General features: G+C 39.4%; 1 long non-coding RNA gene across 4 annotated transcripts in view; it reads left to right on the top strand.

The window, feature by feature from the left end:
* The window catches only part of LOC146422091 (uncharacterized), a 247,751-nt gene extending 223,248 nt beyond the window's left edge, over window positions 1-24,503 (top strand). For 3 of the 4 annotated variants that reach the window (XR_014848357.1, XR_014848359.1, XR_014848358.1), the window contains exon 3: window positions 24,196-24,503. This is a non-coding gene — a long non-coding RNA (uncharacterized LOC146422091). The remainder of the gene's footprint in view (window positions 1-24,195) is intronic. The other variant, XR_014848356.1, reaches the window with a different exon arrangement.
* The last annotated feature ends 577 nt before the right edge of the window (window positions 24,504-25,080 follow it).

Here is a 25,080-nt window from a genome sequence, read left to right as displayed (position 1 = left end):
GTCATCCAGGGTGGGTCATTAGCAGGTGATAGCAGCTAACGGCCCACAGCTGGTGGTAATAGAATACTTAACTACATCAATATTGCAACCTAGGACATTATCCACCCCTTATTCTATTACCATCTACAGAGTTCTCACTTAAGATAAGGTCTCCTTGTGGGACACAACGGGTTTCCCCATCTGCCTGCATCACCCACCAAGTATAACCAGGTCCTTGGGCAAAAACAACCCCACGGATGGGCTTGCCTTTGCCTGAGGTGGGACTAATCCAAACAGTCTTTCCTAAAAAACCTCTTACTTGTATCACAGGGACTTTATCTCCATCCACTGTGTGCAAAGGTTCGGACTCGGCAGGACCGGCTCGATTGATAGAACCCCTTGTGTTAACCATCCAGGTGGCCTTTGCTAAGTTCAGTTCCCAATTTTTGAAGGTTCCCCCGCCAAGTGCCTTCACAGTTGTCTTAAGTAGTCCGTTGCACCGTTCAACTTTCCCGGCAGCTGGTGCATGATAGGGGATGTGGTATATCCATTCAATTCCGTGTTCTCTAGCCCAGGTGCTTATGAGGCCATTCTTGAAATGGGTTCCATTGTCAGACTTGATTCTCTCAGGGGTACCATGTCTCCACAGGACTTGCTTTTCCAGACCCAAGATGGTGTTCCGGGCAGTAGCATGAGGCACAGGGTAGGTCTCTAACCATCCCGTGGTTGCTTCCACCATGGTCAACACGTAGCGCTTTCCGTGGCGGGTTTGGGGAAGTGTGATGTAGTCAACTTGCCATACTTCCCCATACCTGTACTTTGACCATCGTCCACCATACCACAGAGGCTTCACCTGCTTGGCCTGTTTGATTGCAGCGCAAGTCTCACAGCTGTGGATGACCTGTGAGATGTTGTCCATGGTCAAGTCCACCCCTCGGTCACGAGCCCACCTGTATGTCGCATCTCTCCCTTGATGACCAGAGGCATCATGGGCCCAACGAGCTAGAAATAATTTTCCTTTGTGCTGCCAGTCCAGATCCACCTGTGACACTTCCACCTTGGCAGCTCGGTCCACCTGCTCGTTGTTACGATGCTCTTCATTAGCCCGACTCTTAGGTACATGTGCATCCACGTGTCGAACTTTCACGGTCAGCTTTTCTGCCCGGGCGGCGATGTCCTGCCAAATCTCAGCGGCCCAGATGGGTTTTCCTCTGCGCTGCCAGTTAGCCTTTCTCCAGCGATCTAACCATCCCCACAGTGCATTGGCTACCATCCAGGAGTCGGTGTAGAGATAGAGCCTTGGCCATTTCTCTCGTTCAGCAATATCCAAAGCCAGCTGGATGGCTTTAAGCTCTGCAACCTGACTCGATCCACCTTGTCCCTCGGTAGCCTGTACAGCTTGTCGTGTGGGGCTCCATACTGCAGCTTTCCATTTCCGATCTGCGCCTACAATTCGGCAGGACCCATCGGTGAAGAGGGCATAGCGTCTTTCACTCTCCGGCAGCTCGTTATACGGGGTGCTTCCTCAGCACGTGCTACTTGCTCCTCTGCTTCTTCTGAAGATAATTTAAAAGTCTCACCTTCAGGCCAGTTTGTTATGATTTCCAGAATCCCAGGGCGATTCGGGTTTCCAATACGGGCGCGCTGTGTGATGAGGGCAATCCATTTGCTCCACGTAGCATCAGTGGCATGGTGGGTGGAGGGAACCCTTCCCTTGAACATCCACCCCAGCACTGGCAGTCGGGGTGCAAGGAGAAGTTGTGTTTCTGTGCCGATCACCTCTGAGGCGGCTTGGACTCCTTCGTAAGCTGCCAAGATTTCTTTCTCGGTGGGAGGGTAGTTGACTTCAGACCCTCTGTAACTTCGACTCCAGAATCCCAGTGGTCGACCTCGGGTCTCACCAGGCACCTTCTGCCAAAGGCTCCAGGACAGACCATGGCTCCTGGCTGCAGAGTAAAGCACATTCTTTACCTCTGGTCCTGTCCTGACTGGTCCAAGGGCTACCGCATGAGCAATCTCCTGTTTGATCTGGGTGAAGGCTTGCTGCTGTTCAGGGCCCCAGTGGAAATCGTTCTTCTTGCGGGTTATGAGGTAGAGAGGACTCACGATCTGGCTATACTCAGGGATGTGCATTCTCCAAAAGCCTATGGCACCTAGGAAGGCTTGTGTCTCCTTCTTGTTGGTTGGTGGAGACATCGCGGTGATCTTATTGATGACCTCAGAAGGAATCTGACGCCGTCCATCTTGCCACTTTACTCCCAGGAACTGGATCTCTCGGGCAGGTCCCTTGACTTTACTCTTCTTGATGGCGAAACCAGCTTCCAGGAGAATTCTGATGATTTTCTCTCCTTTCCCAAATACTTCCGTTGCTGTGTCCCCCCACACAATGATGTCATCAATATACTGCAAATGTTCTGGAGCCTCACCCTTTTCCAGAGCAGCCTGGATCAGTCCATGGCAGATGGTGGGACTGTGCTTCCACCCCTGGGGCAGTCGGTTCCACGTGTACTGCACACCTCTCCAGGTGAAAGCAAACTGAGGCCTGCACTCTGCTGCCAGAGGAATGGAGAAAAAGGCATTGGCAATATCACTGGTCGCATACCACTTTGCTGCTTTGGATTCCAGCTCATACTGAAGTTCCAACATGTCCGGTACAGCAGCACTCAGTGGTGGTGTGACTTCATTCAGGCCACGGTAATCCACCGTCAGTCTCCATTCTTCACTGGACTTACGCACCGGCCATATAGGGCTGTTAAAGGGTGAGTGAGCCTTGCTGACCACCCCTTGGCTCTCCAGATCCCGAATCATCTTATGGATGGGGCCACAGAGTCTCTGTCAGTGCGGTATTGCCGGCGATGCACTGTTGCTGTAGCAATTGGTACCCGCTGTTCTTCAATTCTCAGTAGTCCTACAGCAGACGGGTTATCTGAGAGACCAGGCAGGCTATTCAGTTGTCTTATGTCTTCTGTCTCTACGGCTGCTATCCCAAAAGCCCAGCGATGTCCCTTCGGGTCCTTGAAATATCCACTCCTGAGATAGTCTATGCCGAGGATGCATGGGGCGTCTGGACCAGTCACAATGGGGTGTTTCTGCCACTCATTCCCAGTTAAACTCACTTCAGCTTCCAGTACAGTCAGCTGCTGGGATCCTCCTGTCACCCCAGAAATGGAAATGGATTCGGTCCCCACATACCTAGATGGCATCAGGGTGCACTGAGCGCCGGTGTCAACCAAAGCCGTGTATCTTTGTGGGTCAGACGTGCCAGGCCATCGGATCCACACAGTCCAATAGATCCGATTGTCCCTTTCCTCTACCTGGCTAGAGGCAGGGCTCCTCTAATCCTGTTTTTGGTGCACGATGTTCTGCTCCTGTAAATGTGTTCCTGAGGTCCCTTCAAGCGGATCAGTCATATTATCACTTCCATTCTGTCTGGAGTTCTGTCCACAAGAGACTGGGGCAGTGTTGTACCTAGATGAGCCTCCTGAAGTGGATGTTTCCTTTTTCAATTCACGTACCCGGGCTGCTAAGGTGGAGGTGGGTTTCCTATCCCACTTCCTCATGTCTTCCCCATGCTCTTGAAGGAAAAACCAGAGGTCACGACGTGGAGTTTGTTTTCTTTCCCTGACTGGAGTACGTCTGCTCCTGATGGCAGAGACTCGGGTTGGTTTTGGTGTGGCATGGAAAAATCTTTCTGTGAGCTCTTTCCTTAGTTTCTGATGGCTCTCTTCAATCAATCTCCGGACTTGCTCGGCTAGGTTTGTTTCTACCGATGAGACCTGGGTGCGTAGTGGAGCGGTGACAGTGTCCTCATAAATTCTCAGTTTGTTTGTTAACACGCCCACCTGGTCTTCGCCTTCCCTCCACTGCAGTGTTGCCAGGTAACGAGAGTATATCTCTGGTCCGAGCCGCACGAATCTTAGCCACATTTGTGAAGTGCACCGGACATTATCTGGGCTCTTGGGGAATCTCTCGTTGTCTGAGAAAATGATCTCTAGCACAGCCAATTCCCTCAGGCATCGGATACCTTGTTCTATTGTGTTCCATTTCCTTTGGTGCATCTGGAGGTCTTCTTTGCACAGGTATCTGTCCCGTACACTCAGCAGCAATCGCCGCCAGAGGCTGAGAGTTTCCTGGGTTTTCCCAATCCCCTGGTCAATGACCACATCCTGAGACAGGGATCCCAGTTGCCTGGCCTCACTTCCATCCAGAATAGTGTCATTAGCTGCGGCGTCCCAGATACGGAGCAGCCAGGTCAAGATGGACTCATTCGCCTGCCGGGTGAATTCCCTCCGTAGGTCACGCAGCTCCCCCAGGGATAGAGAGCGAGTGATGATCTCCGGCTCTGTCTCTTCTGCTGGGTGAGATGGTCCTGCCGCATCCTCATCAGTCGCTGTGCGGACTGACTTGCTCTTGGATTTCTTTTTCTGGACGGTGGCAACCGCTACTGGCTTTGGCTGTTCTGATTCGGCAATGGTCTGTGTTGAGACATTGACTGCTCCTTTGGTTCTTTTCCTCTTGCCTGCTGACTTGTTTCTTTTCTCCTCCTCTTTGAGAAGACGCTGTACAACACCAGGTATTGTTCTGTTTCTCAGCATGAGGTACACTGTGCTGGTCGCAGAGAAGAAAGAAAACAGAACTAACAGGAAGATTATGCCATCCTTAGCATCCAGAGAGAACTCAATGTTGTCAAAGATGGCTGTGCCTGGCCTGAAATGCTGGAAGAAACCGCTCTCTCCTCCTAGCCCCAGAGGGTGGGTGCGATTGCTGAGGAGGTCCCAGACGAAGCAGCTCAGGTTAGGCCAGGCAGACAAAGTCGAGTATATATTCCGAATGGTATTCATCGCCTCACACGTTACCATGCAATAGGCATAATAAACCAATACAGCAATTCTCATGCCATTCCCTGGTCGCAACAGGAGCAATGCAACGGGTAGATAGTTTCCCATTTGAGGGAAAATATAAAGGGTAAGATACATTACCCACATAGACAGGCTGATCATCATGGTGATAGGATTTTCTGAGTTTCCCCAGGTCGAGCCCCTCGTTGGGCGCCAAAATATGTATTGGTTTGTATATATACGTTTGTAGGTATACATACATATGGGCATATATATACATATCTGTCTATATATATGGGTGTGTGTATATATATGTGTGTGTATATATGCATATGTGTATATATACATATGTCTGTCTATCCATACATATGTGTGTATATATATGTGTGTGTGTAGATATATGTATAAGCGTCTATATACGTGGGTGTGTGTACATATATATGGTGTGTATATACATATGTGTGTATATGTGTGTGTGTGAGTATATATACATGTGTGTATATATACATCTGTGTGTATATACATATGGTGTATATATATATGTGTGTGTATACAGACATATGGCCATATATATACATATGTGTGTGTATATACATATGTGTGTGTATATATATATGTATGTACATGTGGGTATATATAAATATATATATATATATCTGTGTGTATATATATATATGAGAGTATGTATATATGTTTCTGTGTATATATACATATGTCAGTGTACACATATATATCTATGCACATATATGTGTGTGTGTGTGTATATACATTTCTGTGTGTATACATATATGGGTGTGCATATACATACGTGTCTGTATATATATAAGTGTGTGTCTATATACATATGTCTGTATATATACATATCTGTGTATATATCTGTGTGTGTAAATATATGTCTCTGTGTGTATATATGTGCATATATATACATATGTGTCTATATATATGTCCGTGTATATATATCTGTGTGTGTGTACATATATGGTGTGCATATTTATGTCTGTATATATATGTGTGTGTATACATATATGTGAGTGCATGTATCTATATGTGTATATATATACATATGTATGTATATATATGTGTGTATATATATGTGTCTGTGTATATATATAGTATGCATATATATATGTGTATATATATGTGTGTGTATATATATGTGAGTGCATGTATCTATATGTGTACATATATGCATATGTGTGTATATATATATATGTATGTGAATATATATATGTCTGTGTGTATATATAGTGCGTATAACTATTTGTGTGTATCTATATGTGTATATATATATATACGTACGTCTGTATATTTATGTCTGTGTGCATATATATGTGTGTGTGTATATATATATGGTGTGTATAAATATGTGTGTGTATCTCTATGTGTATACATACATATGTGTGTATATATATCTGTGAGTGCATATATATGTGTGTGTCTCTATATATATGGTGTGTAAAAATATGAGTCTGTATCTCTATGTGTATATATATACATATGTGTGTATATATATGTATCTCTGCATATATATATCTGTGTGTGTATATATATATGGTGTGTATAAATATGTGTGTGTATATGTATGTGCATATATATTCATATTGGAATATATATGTGTCTATATGTATATGTGTATATGTGTATATATATGTCTGTGTATATATATGTGTATATATGTGTGTATATATATGTATGTGTCTATATATCCCTGTGTGTCTGTATATATATATATGTGTGTGTATATATGTGTGTGTGTATATATGTGTGTGTGTGTGTATATATGTGTGAGTGTATAGATACATGTGTGTGTATACATATATGTGTGTGGATACATATGCGTGTCTCTGTATAGATACGTGTGTGTATATATACATATGTGACTATATACATATGGTGAATATATATATTTGTGTGTATACATACATATGTCCATATGTATACATATCTGTGTACATATATTGGTGTGTGTATATATATGTCTGTGTATATATATACATGTGTGTATATATACATATTTGTGTGTATACATTCATATGTGTGTATATATATGTATGTGTGTATATATCAGTGTGTGCATGTATATATATGTGTGTCTGTGTATACATATATATGGTGTGTATATACATAAGTCTGTATATATATGTGTGTGTATATATATGTGTGTGTGTGTATGTACATGTGCGTGTATACATATATACGTGTGGATATATATCTGTGTCTGTGTATATATACATGGGTGTATATATACATATGTCTGTATATACATATGGTATATTTATATATGGATGTGTGTATATATACATGGGTATATATATACATATGTCTGTATATACATATGGTAAATTTATATATGTATGTGTGTATATATACATGTGTCTATATATACATATGTCTGTATATACATATGTTATATATATATATATGTCAGTATACATACATATGTATGTATACATACATATGTCTGTATATATATAAGTATGGGTATATATATATACATGTGTGTATATATACATATGTGTGTGTATACATACATATGTGTGTGCATATATGCCTGTGTGTATATATATGTCTGTGTATATATATACATGTTTGTATATATACATATGTATATGTATACATACATATGTGTGTATATATCTGTGTGCATGTATATATATGAGTGTGTGTGTATACATATATATGGTGTGTATATACATATGTCTGTATATATATATATATGTGTCTGTGTGTGTGTATATATATGCCTGCCTTTTTATATATGTCTGTGTGTATATATATGTGTGAGTGTATATATACATGTGTGTGTATACATATATGTGTGTCTGTGTATATATACATGTGTGTATATATACATATGTCTGTATACACATCTGGTATATATATGTGTGTGTGTGTATACATACATATGTGTGTATAGATACATATGTGTGTATACATGTGAGTGTGTGTATATATATGTGTGTGTATATATATACATATGCGTGTGTGTATACATACATGTGTCTGTATATATATGTGCGGGTGTATATATATACATGTCTGTATATATACATATGTGTGTGTATACATACATGTCTGTGTATATGTATGTGTGTGTATATATACATATGTGTGTGTAGACATACATGTGTGTATATATATATATATGCATGTGTGTATATATATATTTGTATGCATGTATATATATGTGTGTGTGTACATATTTATCATATGTATATACATATGTGTGTATATGTATGTCTCTGTGTACATATATGTGTGTCCATGTATACAGATGTGTGTGTGTGTACATATATATGGTATGTATATACATATGTATGTATATATATGTGTGTGTGTATATATATGGTGTGTATATATACAACTGAGGGTATATACATGTGTGTGTTTATATACGTATGGGGGTGTATATACATATTTGTGTGTATATACATATATGTGTGTGTATATACATATGTGTGTTTATATACATGTGTATATAAGTGTGTGTTTATATATCTGTGAGTATATATGTATCTGTCTGTGTATATATAGGTGTGTGTATATATATTTGTGTGTATATATATCTGTGTCTATATATATCTGTGTATATATATATCTGTATATATATGTGTGTCTGTATATATGTGTGTGTATATATACAGGTGTGTCTGTGTATACATATATGTGCAGGCATATATATATGGATCTGTGTATATATACGTGTGTGTATATATACATATGTCTGTGTATATATATGTATGTGTATACATATCTGAGTGTGTGTACAGATACATGGTGTGCATATATATGTGTGTATGTATATACAAGTGAGTGTGTGTATATATCTATATGTCTATATATATACATATGTGTTTATACATATATGTGTCTGTGTAGATATATATGTGTGTCTGTATCTATATGTGTGTACATATGCATATATGTGTATAAATACATGACTGTATATAAATATGTCTTTATATATATATGTGTGTATATATATAACTGTGTGTATATACATATGTGTGTATATATACATATGAGTGTATATATACATATGTCTGTATATACATATGTAGGTAGGTATATTTGTCTATATATATGTGTCTATTTATGTACATATGGGGGTGTATATATACATGTGTGTATATATACATTTATGTGCATATATACATATGTGTGTATATACATATGTAGGTATGTATATATGTCTATATATATTTGTGTCTTTATATACATATGGGGGTGTATATATATGGGTGTATATGCATGTGTGTATATATACATATGTGTGTGTATACATATGTAGGTATGTATATGTGTCTATATATATGTGTCTGTTTATATACATATGGGGGTATATATATATATGTGCGTATATACATGTGTGTATATACGTGTGTGTGTATATATATGTGTGTATATGTATATATGTGTACATATACATATGCGCGTATATATATTTGTGTATATCTGTGTGTGTGTATCTATATCTGTGTGTGTATATATATCTGTGGGTGTGTATATGTATGTGTATGTCTATATATATGTATATATACATATGTGTGTATATATACAGATGTATGTATATATACATATGGGTGTATATATACAGATGTGTGTATATATACAGATGTGTGTATATATACAGATGTGTGTATATATATGTGCATATATGTGTGTGTATATATATTGCTGTATATCTATGTGTGTATCTATATCGGTGTGTGTATATATATCTGTGGGTGTGTATATATATGTGTATGTGTATATATATGTATATATACATATGTGTGCATGTGCATATATATATGTATTTGTGTATATATATATACTGTTTATAAATATGTATGTATATATATGTGTATGTATATATATATGTGTATATATATACATATGTGTGTATATATATCTGTGTGTATATATCTATGTGTGTATATATATCTGTGTGCATATACATGTGTGTATATATGTGTGTATATATATATACATATGTGCATATATATGTGTGTGTATATATACATATGTGTGTATAAATGTGTGTGTCTATATACATATGTATTTCTATATACATGTCTGTATATAGGTCTGTATATATATGAGTGTGTATATATATGTGTGTATAGATACATGAGTGTATATATGGGTGTGTATATATACATAATTGTGTATATACACATGTATTTATATATACGTCTGTATATATATGTCTCTGTCTATATATCTCTCTGTATATATATATGTGTGTATATATGTATGTGTATATATATACATGTGTGCATATACATACATATGTGTGTATATATACACAAGTGTATATATACATATGTGTATATATACATGTGTGCATATACATACATATATGTGTATATATACACACGTGTATATATACATATGTGTATATATACATGTGTGCATATACATACATATGTGTGTATATATACACACGTGTGTATATACATATCAGTATGTATATACATATGTGTGTATATATATGTGCATATATATATGTGTTTGTGTATATATACAAGTGTGTATATAACCATATGTCCATGTGTATACATATGTGTATATATATACATGGGTGTGTGTATATACATGTGTGTAAATGTATACATATGTCTGTATATATGTGTGTATATATACATATGTGTGTATATATATGTGTGTGTATATATACATATCTCTGTATATACATATGTGTATATATATATGTGTGTATGTGTATATATATGTGTATCTATACATATGTGTGTATCTATACATATGTGTCTATATGTCAGTATATATATGAGTGTGTGTATATGTATGTGTGTGTCTATACATGTGTGTCTATATATACATATGTGTGTATATATATGTGTGCGTATATATACATATGTATGTATATATATGTGTGTATATAAATACATATGTGTGTATATATATGTGTGTGTATATGTATATATGTGTGTATCTATACATATGTATGTATCTATACATATGTGAATATATGTCTGTATATATATGTGTGTGTATATGTATGTGTGTGTCCATAAATGTGTGTGTATATATACATATGTATGTGTGTATATATACGTGTGTGTATATAACCATATGTCTGTATATACATAAGTGTACATATAAATGTGTATATATATGTATGTGTGTATATATATGTGTGTATATATACGTGTCTGTGTACATAAACATATGTGTGTGTATACATGTGTATATATACATATGTGTGTATATATACAAGGGTGTGTATATACATGTGTGCATATCTACTTGTGTCTGTATATAAACATATGTGTGTGTATATACATATGTGTATATATACATATGTGTGTATATATACATGGGTGTGTATATACATGTGTATATATATACATGTGTCTGTATATAAACATATGTGTATATGTACATATGTGTATCTATACATATGTGTGTATATATACATGGGTGTGTATATACTTATGTGTATATATCTGTCTATATATACATATGTGTGTCTATTTATGCGTGTGTATATATACATATGTCTCTATATATATGTGTGTCTATTTATGCGTGTGTATATATACATGTCTGTGTATACATACATATGTGTGTATCTATACATATGTATGTATATACATATGTGTATATATATACTTATGTGTGTGTATATAACCATATGTGTCTATATACATGTCTGTGTATATATACATCTGTGTGTGTATATATATGTCTGTGTATATCTATATATGTGTGTATCTATACATAGGTGTTTATATATACATGTGTGTATATATGTCTGTATGTATATGTGTATAAATACATATGTGTGTATATATACATCTGGGTATATATACATGTCTGTATATATATGTGTGTGTGTATATATATCTGTGTATATATACATGTGTGTGTATACATGCATATGTGTGTATATATACATATGTGTGTATATATACATATGTGTGTACATACATATGTGTATATACATACACATATGTGTGTACATACATATGTGTATATATATACACGTGTGTATATATATGTGTGTGTATATATACATCTGTGTATATATACATGTGTGTATATAAACATACATGTGTGTCTATATACGTATGTGAATATATATACCTATGTATGTGTATATATATGTATGTATATATATACATGTCTGTGTTTAAACATATGTAGTATATACATATGTGTGTATATACACATATGTGTGTATATATATGTCTGTGTATATATACATATGTGTGTCTATATACATGGGTGTGTATATGCATGTCTGTATATATGCCTGTATATATACATACACGTGAATATATACATGTGTATATATACATATGTCTGTACATATATGTGTGTGTATAGATACATGTATGTGTATATATATGTGTGTGTATATATACATGTGTGTGAGTATATATATGTGTCTGTATATATATATGTGTGTGTATATATATATGTGTGTATATAGATGTGTGTATATATACGTGTATGTATATATACATGTGTATATATATACATGTGTGTATACATGCATGTCTGTATATATACGTGTGTGTATATATACATGTGTGTATACATGCATGTCTTTATATATACGTGTGTGTATATATACATGTCTGTATACATGCATGTCTGTAAATATACGTGTGTGTATATATACATGTCTGTATATATACATGTGTATATATAAAGATATGTGAGTATATACATATGAGTACATATACACATATGTGTGTGTGTCTATATATATGTGTCTGTATATATGTGTATGTGTATATATATGTGTGTAAATATACATCTGTATGTATAGATACATATGTGTGTGTATATACATATTTGTGTGTATATATATGAGTACATATATACATGTGTGTATGTATATATCTATATGTCTGTATATATATGTGTCTGTGTATATATATGTGTGTAAATATACATGTGTGTGTATATAGATGTGTGTGCACATATACGTTTATGTATATATACATGTGTGTATATATACATGTGTGTATATATACGTGTGTGTATATATACATGTCTCTATATATACATGTGTGTTTATAAACATATGTGTGTATATACATATGAGTACATATCTATATATCTCTGTGTGTATATATTATGTCTGTATATATGTGTGAGTATATATATGGGTATAAATATACATCTGTATGTATACATACATATGTCTGTATATATATGGCTATGTGTATATATGTGTGTATGTGTATACATATAGTATGTATACAGATGTCTGTGTATTTCTATGTAGATATATATACATATCTGTGTATATATACATATGTGTGTATACATATGTGTTTGTATATATACATATGTGTGTATAGATATCTCTGTGTAATGATACATATGTGTTTATATATACATATGTGTGTATATATATATGTCTATGTATATATATATGTGTGTGTGCATATATATGTGTGTGACTATATATATATGGTGTGTATATAGATATGTGTGTATATATATGTATATATATGTACATATGAGTGTATATATATGTGTGTGTGTGTATATATATGTGTGTATATATACATATGGGTGTATATACATATGTGTATATATATACATGTGTGTATATATAGATGTGTGTGTATATAGATGTCTCTGTATATATTCATGTGTCTATATATACGTGTGTGTATATAAACATATGTGTGTATATAAACATATGTGTGTATATACATATGTATATATATACATATGTGTATATATATACATGTGTGTGTATATATATGCCTGTATATATATGTCTGTGTGTATATATGTGTGTGTATGTATACATATGTGTGTATATATACATATGTGTATAGATATACATATGTGTGTAAATATATATGTGTCGCTGTGTATATATGTGTGTGTGTGTATATATATAGGGTGTATACAGATGTGTGTCTATTTCTATGTGTATATATATACATATGTGTGTATATACACATATGTGTGTGTATATATATGTCTGTATATATACATATGTGTGTATAGATATCTCTGTGTATTCTACATATGTGTGTAAATATACATATGTGTGTATATATATATGTCTCTGTGCATATATATATGTGTGTGTATATATATGTCTGTGAGTATATATATATATGGTGTGTATATAGATGTGTGTTTATATATATGTATATGTATACATATTTGTGTCTATATACATATGTCTGTATATACATATGTGTGTATGTATATATATCTATATATATATCTATATATATATCTGTGTATATATATCTGTGTATATACATGTGTCTATATATGTGGGTGTGTATATATATATGTGTGTGTATATACATGTGTGTGGCTATATATATATGTCTGTGTATATATACATAGGTGTATATACATGTCTGTGTATATATAACTATGTGTATACATACATATATGTGTACATATACATATGTGTGCATATATATGTGTGTGTATATATGTGTGTGTATATACATGTGCATATATATGCATATGTGTGTAAATACATGTCTGTGTGTATATATGTGTGTGTGTATATATATAAGATGTGTAAATATGTGTGTGTGCATATATATGTCTGTGTGAATATATATGTGTATATATATACATATGAGTGTATATATATGTGTGTGTGTGTGTGTATATATATATGGTGTGTATATATATGTGTGTGTACATATATGGTGTGTATATATATGTGTCTTCCTATATACATATGTGTAAATATATATGTGTGTATATATATACATATTTGTGAATATATATGTGTCTGTATATATACATATGTGTGTACACACATGTGTTCATATACATGTGTGTGCATACACACATATGTGTGTATCTATACATGAGTGTCTATATACATATGTGTGTATATACATGTGTGTAAATATATACATATGTGTGTATATATGTGTGTATATATACATATGTGTGAATATACATGTGTGTGTATATATACATATATGTGTATATATGTGTGTGTATATGTATATATGTGTGTATCTATACATATGTGTGTATCTATACATATGTGTATATATGTCTGTATATATATGTGTGTGTGTATATGTATGTGTCTGTCCATACATGTGTGTCTATATACATATGTGTGTATATATACATGTGTGTGTATACATACATGTGTGGGTATATATACATATGTGTGTATATATACATGTGTGGGTATATATACATGTGTGGGTATAAACAAATATACATATGTGTGTATATATACATATGTGTGTATATATACATGTGTGCGTATATATACACATGTGCGTATATATACACATGTGTATATATACATGTGTGTATATATGTGTGGGTATATATACACATGTGTATATATATACATATGTGTACATATATACATGTGTGTGCATATATATGTGTGTATATATGTGTGTATATATACATGTGTGTATACATATCTGTGTATATATGTGTGTATATATACATGTGTATATATACATGTGTGTATATATATATGTGGTATATATATATGGTGTATACATATCTGTGTATATATACATGTGTGTGTATATATACATGTGTGGGTATATATACATATGTGTGTATATACATGTGTGTGTATATATACATGTGTGTGTATATATACATATGCGTATATATACATGTGTGTATATATACATGTGTGTATATATACACATGTGTGGGTATATATACATGTGTGTGTGTATATATACATGTGTGTGTATATATACATGTGTGGGTGTGTATACATATCTGTGTATATATACATGTGTGTGTATATATACATGTGTGGGTGTGTATACATATCTGTGTATATATACATGTGTGTGTATATATACATGTGTGGGTGTGTATACATATCTGTGTATATATACATGTGTGTGTATATATACATGTGTGGGTGTGTATACATATCTGTGTATATATACATGTGTGTGTATATATACATGTGTGGGTATGTATACATATGCGTGTATATAACATGTGTGTATATATACATATGTGTGTATATATTTGTGTGTATGTATATATACACGTGTGTGTATATATATGTGTATATATATATGTGGGTATATATACATGTGTGTATATATATATGGGTGTGTGTATATATATGTCAGTATATATATGTGGTGTATATATATGTGTGTATATATACATGTGTGCGTATACATACAGATGTGTGTGTATATATACATACTTCTGTATATACATATGTGTATATATATACATGTGTGTGTATATATATGTTTGTGTATGTATACATGTGTGTATATATACATAGGTGCATACATACATGTGTGTGTGCATATATACATGTGTGTATATATACATGTGTGTATATATACATAGGTGCATACATACATGTGTGTGTGCACATATATACATGTGTGTATATATACATGTGTGTATATATATGTGTGTATATATACATGTGTGTATATATACATATGTGTGTATACATACATATGTGTGTATATGTACATATGTCTGTATATATACATATGTCTGTATATATACACATGTGTGTATATATACATGTGTATATATATGTATGTGTATATATACATATGTGTGTATACATACATATGTGCGTATATATACACATGTGTGTATATATACATGTGTGTGTATATACATGTGTGTGTATATATATATGGCTGTATATATGTGTGTGTGTGTATATATACATGTGTGTGTATACATACATATATGTGTATATATACATGTGTGTGTATATATATATGTCTGTATATATTTGTGTGTATATACACATGTGTGTGTATATATATGTGTGTGTATATATACATGTGTGTGTATACATACATATGTGTGTATACATACATGTGTGTGTATATACATGTGTGTATATATGTGTATATATATACATATGTGTGTGTGTGTATATATATGTGTGTATATATACAGTGTGTGTATAGAAACATATGTGTGTATATACATATGTGTATATATATACATATGTGTGTATATATAAATATGTGTGTATATACATATGTGTGTATATATACATAACTGTGTGTATATATATATCTGTGTATACATACATATGTGTATATATACATATCTGTGGATATACATATGTGTATATATATACATAAGTGTGTGTATATATATATCTGTGTATATATACATATGTGTGTATATATACATGGGTGTGTGTATATATACATGGGTGTGTGTGTATATATACATGGGTGTGTATATATACATGGGTGTGTATATACATGTGTGTATATATATGTGTATATATATATACATGTGTGTGTATATACATGTGTGTATATATACGTGTATATATATATACATGTGTGTTTGTATATGTGTGTGTGTATATATACGTCTGTGTATAGAAATCTATATATATGCCTGTATATATAGATGGATGTATACAAGTACAACCGTCTCCTCGCGCTTCCGGACTGAAATTTTATCCACGCTTTCTAGCACCTCTCAAACCTCATACCTCGCTCGCGTACCTTGCATCCCTACCATCAAAAATGCTCTCGTTTCCAATTAGCAAAATTAGCAAATTGCACCGCTAACAAATGCTGAAAGCGAATACCTTGCGGGCTTCTCGGAGGATTTCCGCTGCGCCTGTCCTACGCCTCGCCGTTTACCTTCAAACTCTTTAGATCGGCCTTACGGGAAAAAAAAAATTAAATGGGACGCTCTCCTTTCTTATCACGAGGCGCCTCGCCGGGCGCCTTAGCCGATCTACGTTCCTGAACGTTACCTCGGCCCCGAGCCCGCCTCTCCGCGTCTTCCTCGGCCCCGCTTCCCTTCCGCTTTCAATTCTTATTAACGCCTGGGAATTACAATTATGCCTTTCCATGCCGCTCTGGGACTACCGTCCCTTCCCGCCAATCCCCGTGCTTCTTATCCTTCCTTCGGCCCGATGACGCGTCTGCTTCCCTTAAGATGCCCTTTAAACCGTCTCTAAAGCTCCTTTCTTTTTCTATAGGCCCTTTGAAAGCCCCGTTTCTGTACCCGCGCCTTTCGGGAGGTGCCCTTCGCTAAGGCTGTCGCGTTTAGCGTCCGGCGTTTGATCGAAAATTTCCGAAAAATGTTTTCCCGTCGGCGGAGCCCGGCGTGTCGTCTCTGAGATGGTGGCGCCGTCGTCCCGTCCCCCGAACTTTTTAACGCTTTAAAGTCACGTTCGATTCCGATGGATACGGGCTTGATGGGACCATTTTTATATCTATTCCGACACATTTTAAAAACCTGAAAAATCTTCTCTAACGGCGAGTGCTACCTCAACTTTTTACTTCTACCCGCGCCTGCCGCTTTCTACGGCTCCACGCTGCCGGCTTCTGGCCGGATTCTGTCACGTCGTGACCGAGATAAGGAACTAACGCTTCACCAGTCCTACCTCAGTGTGCACGTTTACTACCGTGGAACGGAGCGATTCCGATTCCCGGGACCCTGCTTTGCAAATGCGGAAATGCCTCAAAACCGTAAAATCCATTTTTTTCATTTCCATCGGGCGCCTAAAGTCGTCACCTAGAGCGAGAGGCCCTGATTTTTTCCGTACAAAACATGGCGGAGGCCGTAAAGGCGCGGCCGCGTCCATTATTATGGCGGCGCCCGTTTCGCACGTGCGCGGTGCACTGGACTACCAAAATGGCGTCGGCATCGCTCGAGCATGCGCGGTGCACTGCACTACCAAAATGGCGCCCGCATCGCTCGAGCATGCGCAGTGAAGTAGACTACCAAAATGGCGGCGGCATCATTCGAGCATGCGCAGTGTACTGAACTACCAAAATGGCGTCGGCATCACTCGAGCATGCGCAGTGCAGTAGACTACCAAAATGGCGGCGGTATCACTCGAGCATGCGCAGTGCACTGGACTACCAAAATGGCGCCCGCATCACTCGAGCATGCGCAGTGCAGTAGACTACCAAAATGGCGGCGGCATCACTCGAGCATGCGCACTGCACTGGACTACCAAAATGGCGCCCGCATCACTCGAGCATGCGCAGTGCACTGGACTACCAAAATGGCGCCGGCATCACTCGAGCATGCGCAGTGCAGTAGACTAACAAAATGGCACCCGCATCACTCGAGCATGCGCAGTGCACTGGACTACCAAAATGGCGCCCGCATCACTCGAGCATGCGCAGTGCAGTAGACTTCCAAAATGGCGCCCGCATCACTCGAGCATGCGCAGTGCACTGACTACCAAAATGGCGCCGGCATCACTCGAGCATGCGCACTGTATACTTCCAAAATGGCGGCCGCGGAGTCCCGACCCCGAAAACGGCCATACGGCTGCTTGGCGGGCTTCCCCGGCGCTGCGAAACGGTGCGGAGTGGCCTTTGAGGGCCGATGGAGTGCGCGCTACGGTTTGGCGCGGCCGCCGTTTTGTCCCGAAAGCGATCGGCAAATTCCGTTCTTTTTCCGCCTCTCGCGCGGTTGCCGCCGCCCGTGGGTGAGGCGGACGGCATATAGGACGCCTTCGCAGCTGTTTGCGGCGAGCAGAGATGTCCCAAAAGCGCGAAATCCGAGTTTTTAATTTCGATCCGGCCCCTATTTCGCACATGCGCAGTGCACTGGACTACCAAAATGGCGTCGGCATCGTTCGACCATGCGCAGTGCAGTGGACTACCAAAATGGCGTCGGCATCACTCGGGCATGCGCAGTGGAGTGGACTACCAAAATGGCGTCGGCATCACTCGAGCATGCGCAGTGCACTGGACTACCAAAATGGCGTCGGCATCGTTTGCACATGCGCAGTGCATTGGACTACCAAAATGGCGTCGGCATCACTCGAGCATGCGCACTGCACTGGACTACCAAAATGGCGTCGGCATCACTCGAGCATGCGCACTGCACTGGACTACCAAAATGGCGTCGGCATCACTCGGGCATGCGCAGTGGAGTGGACTACCAAAATGGCGTCGGCATCATTCGAGCATGCGCAGTGCACTGGACTACCAAAATGGCGTCGGCATCGTTTGCACATGCGCAGTGCATTGGACTGCCAAAATGGCGCCCGCATCACTCGAGCATGCGCAGTGCACTGAACTAACAAAATGGCGTCGGCATCATTCGAGCATGCGCAGTGTAGTGCACCAACGAAACGGCGTCGGCATCACTCGAGCATGCGCAGTGCAGTACACTTCCAAAATGGCGGCCGCGGAGTCCTGACCCCGAAAACTGCGATTCGGCTGCTTGGCGGGCTTCCCCGGCGCTGCGGACAGGTGCGGAGTGGTCTTTGGGGGCGGGTGGACTGCGCGCTGCGGTTTGACGCGGCCGACATTTTTTCCCGAAAGCGATCGGCAAATGCCGGGTTTTTCCGCCTCTCGCGCGGTTGCCGCCGCCCGTGGGTGACGCGAACGGCATACGGGACGCCTTCGCAGCTGTTTGTGGTCAGCAGAAATGTCCCAAAAGCGCGAAATCCGAGTTTTTAATTTCGATCTGGCCCCTATTTCGCACATGCGCAATGCACTGGACTACCAAAATGGCGTCGGCATCGTTCGCACATGCGCGCTGTTGCCGACTTCAAAAATGGCGGCCGCGGGGTCTTTTCTGAGGGAATATACGTCTACTGTGCCGCCTGAACGAAATGCCGAGTCCGAGGGTGCCACCGCCGCATTTTCCGGGCTTTGCGGGCTTCTGCTGAAGCGTGCGGTGCTGTGGACGGCGCGGGGAGCTGGCGGGATCCGCCTGTGCCGGGGCGGGCACCGCCGCGGTCGATTATACGGCGGACACGCCCCCCCGCCCCCCTCGGCACCCCCCCCGCCCCTCCAGGCCCCTTAGAAGGTGGCACTCGGCACGCAGCGGATGGCGGCGGCGGCGGCGGCGGCGACACAGGTTGGGGCGGGGCCGCCGCGGGAGGGGGGGCTGACTCGGCGGCCCCCAGCGCGGCGAGGGAGCGCGGCGAGGGAGCGCGGCGCCGCCGCCTCGGGGCCCCGCGGGACGCCGCTCCCCACGGACCGCACCCAAAATGGGGTGACGTCCGGCGGCGGGGGAGAACCGACAGGGGAGGGAACTTGCCACGCGGGACGGGGCCGCCCACGTGCCGCGAGCGACGCTTTTTTCCGACTACAAACACGCAAATACCCCAAAATTCACCTGCTTCGGAACGCGCGACCCCCTCTCCCTTTTAAAGCCCGACGCAAACCTGCGAACGACCGCCTCGGCTAACACCGCACACACAAATAACATATACTACTTACAAAATACACATACCTATACTCCAACATATTATTACATACATTATACACTAGCAACCAGCTATATTGCTCTGAAGATTTATTTTTGCATACCCTTTTTTTCCTCTTCAGGACACTACATTCATGCCTGCAAAAAGAAAAAAAAATGTACAAACCCTTTCACATTGGGTCAATTAATATCATTTCTTTCTCTTCTTTAGCAAGTCAAACCACCTGCTTCTACAGCACTTCTGAACTCCATTCTGACTCTTGGCAAGAAATTCTTACGGGCCTGACATTGTGGCTACGGCTCTGTGATGATCCACGTGAAAGGTGGGTGCTTTCTTCAATTATCCTTTCTTCAATGCAACACTTCCTTTTTACTATCTATCTAGGTCATCTCCTTCATTTTCATAACTATATTCGGAAGGCACTGTGTACTGGGCATTGCCCATAAATGTCCACCCAGAAAGGTAGACAACAGCTTTGCTGCAAGGCACATAATCTTTTCAATATTCCTGCAAGAGCTGGCTTGCCTGCATTTGGTCATTATGGAACATGCTTCAGCTACTCCAGCGACAACACGTGAACAATTACTTCTTACTGATAGTGAGGCTCAAAAACGACGCTTCTGAAGCAACAATGCGCTGCAGGCACCTGGACACATGTCCTTCCCTTAGGAAAAAAACCTCAAAGTTCTTTCCCTCTTCCCTGCCTTGCTGGTACCAAGCACAGAAAACTGCACCTGAGGGAAGCTTGGAAGCCTGTATCCTCTGACATTTTGCACTTGGTTAGAGCTTTTTTTTCATACCTCTGCATACTTCTGAAAATTACAGTTCCTCTTTTACAACATAGCCAATGTCCACACTTACCTAGAAAGAGGCACTGGGATTTGTTTTCTGTAAATTCATTCAGGAAACTCCTTGTTCTTTCTCTCTCTCCTTCATGGCCAGAGTTTCCCAAAGAATATTTAGCAGGGCCTTTTTGCTTTGATACCCTCTATTTCATTTCCATTTCATTCCCTAAATTCTTTACATCCTGAAACTTTTTCTAGTACGTGGAAGAGCACGATCATAAATGGACAACAGAAAAATTGTAGAACTTCTCTAGCTCAAGATGTTGTTTTTCACTCTTTATCTATTTGCTCTTCCCATCTCATAGCTGCTCTTTTCCATGCAGCTTTAAGGGCCTGCAATTCTCACTGCTGCAGAAGGACTTGTGAACTGCTACTTCCCTACGTTGCTCATCAGAGCACGGAATCCAGTCGGAAGGTGCCGGTCCGTCGGTGCGCAAACCTCCAGGTATGGCTAGAAACAGTAGAAAAAATTCATTAAATACTTTCCCTTGGAAAACAGTTCCCATGCTTTGCAAATCTGGCTTCATACATAGAAATATTGGCACATCGAGTCTGTATCAATTTCAATACAGAACAGCATCGCTTTAAACTCTTGAAAACTTCAGGGTTTGGATGATGTTGCTACCACTTCCTACATTACAAATGTGGCTATGCGGATCTCAAAACTGGTACACATGTCTCCAAATATTTTATCTAATACTGGACGGTACATAAGGTGCTTAGCCTTATACCTGCACATGCTTATTACCTGTGTGCGAACTGCATACCACGTGCATAGCCTGCAGAAATACACTTCGGGATTAATTCTGATTCGTAAGGCTCCGTTACGTGAGCCTTACAGAACTGCACCTCATCCATTATCCATGTACAGAAATTTGGCTTTCAAATGGCCTAAGAGAAAAAAAAATAGTTTTGCTAACTCTTTCAATGCCATGTTCAAGGAATAACATATCTCATGTTGATGAGGAAACAATAACTGCAATAACCATCCTCCCCTGTTCCCTGTATGACACACTGAAAGATGGTTCAGAAGGTTTACTTCAACCACTGTAGGAAATGCCACACAGCTCACATGGTGGCCGATTGTCAGCCTCTGTTCCACTCACTGTATCACTCGGCCAGATCAGAGAGAAGCAAGTAAAAAAAAAAGTTAAAAAAGTTTAAAAAATATTATCCCAAAGGGAACATTTGCAGGTGGTGGTTGTAGAATTGTTCCATCTGAACGTGTGAGCGGCCCAGGCCACGCTTCTGATAGAACTGTTTGGTGTGGATGAACTCATGTCACTGTGACCAAAACATATGAGCGATACTTTGCTTCCCTTTATGCAATTAACACCTCTCTGGTCACCACAGTTCTGGTACTAGGTTAGCCTGAGATGCTGCCGTCTGACAGGGATCCTTCTCAAAACCTAGGGAGAAAACTCAGGTTTAGATGTCAGCACCTTCACTGATGACTTCTTTAGAATTCAGTGGCAAGACGTCCTTCATCTATTTTTCTTATTTGCCACGTAAGCCACACAAGATATTTATTCTTTGAAATAGGACTCTGACATCTCTTCCCTGAAAAGGTTTTCATCATTGCTCATAAGTGTGATCTCCCTCCCTCTTCCTGCTGATCAAACCTGCCTCAAACCACTGCCTCTTTTCAACAGCTAGGAAATCCTTGCACACGCTGGGCACAACACACCCAGGAGTCCAAGGCCAGCCTCAGGCCTACCTCCTAGCAGCTCCTGTCTGGCACAAATCCTGACATTTGCACAACTTTACAATACAAAATCCCACATTTCCCCATGGGAACCTGGGGGCAACAATGGCTCTTTTCCACGGGAATGGCACATCACCACTCTCGTGTAAGATAGGCAGTTTGGAGGAATCCAAGTGCACACAGACCTCTGCTTCTTTACACCTTTCATCTCACAGGATTCCTGCAGCATGCACACTTTTCAGCTACAATACCACATTTGGAACCTGGCTGCAAACGGGGCCTCTTTTACACACGTAACAAACTTTTCCACCCTTCTGACCTGCACACCGTGGCAAATGCCTCCTCACATCATAAAAACCATCTGACAACACTTCATAACAAGCCTCAAGATACACTAGATCACCTCTGTGTTACCTCACTCCACTCAGTCAGGTTTTCTGGGAAAAAAAAGGACTGTTTGAACCTTTTACAAACCTGCTGTGGGACTAAGAACACCGAGCTATACTGAGAGCAATCATAACAATCCATTCTTTACATTCATTTCAATTATTCACTACCCACAACAACACCTGTAACTCCTGCTTCAGGACACCACATCTATAGAAATACTGCACCACTGATATTAAAGGAAGCGAGGACAATAACCACATCAAATCTCTTCTTCCCCCACAGCAATGACCGTGGCCACATCTCCTTCTCTCTACCTCGAGGACACGCTCTGGGGAGTACCTGACAGCATAAGAGCTCTCAAGAATCTTCACCACTGTCAAGACAGCCACTTGACCCCAATGAATGCAGGATCTCCTGCAAGGACTGATGCTGCCACCACTGCAGCTTCTCTGCTTCCACACAGGGAACCCGGCAGAGCACGGCCACGACACCCTCTGCACGCTGCAGCTGGCCACAGCAGGGCAGGGTGGAGAGGGAGGCAGCAGCACTTTGGGGAGGCGGCAAAGAAAAGCCAGGAAGAATGACCTCTGAGCCAGGACGAGGCCAAGGCCCGTGGTGGCAATGACAGCAGCGGTGGAACTCCCCAGCAGCAGTGGAACTCCCCAGGTAACCGGTGGCAGCAGATGCACCCACGATAATCAAAGCGCTCCGGCTAACTGACCTGGCGCCGGGTCACCCACCACCGTACCTCCAAAATGACCCGCTGTCACCACACCCTGCTGTCTAATTGCACCGGCACCGGATCACCCACGGCCATACCTGCAAACTGACCCACTGTCACCACACCCTGCTGTGTTTGCCAGCCTGGTGCTTTTTTCCATATCTAGAATGTGGAATTTCTGGACAAGGAGGTTGCTTTTTCAAAATTCTACATGTGAGGACGCTCCAGTGCTTTTCCTCAACATGAAAATTATGGCTTTTGGATTTTCTTTATGCCCCTGACAATCTGCACGCTTTTGGATTCTGGCTGCGTCGGTCTGTGCGCTCTATGAAAAACATTCTACCGTTTGGACCTTCCGAGAAACGGAAATCTTCCAGGATTTATGAAGCGATACAACGAAACCTTTTCTCAAAACTGTATTCTTATTCCCACCCCCTAAACTTTTA

The sequence above is a fragment of the Lichenostomus cassidix genome, unplaced genomic scaffold (genome assembly GCF_008360975.1).
Source record: "Lichenostomus cassidix isolate B80296 unplaced genomic scaffold, HeHo_3.0 HiC_scaffold_47, whole genome shotgun sequence".
NCBI lineage: Eukaryota > Metazoa > Chordata > Aves > Passeriformes > Meliphagidae > Lichenostomus > Lichenostomus cassidix.
Note: the sequence above shows the minus strand (reverse complement) of the source record. Positions and strands in the feature narration are given on the sequence as shown.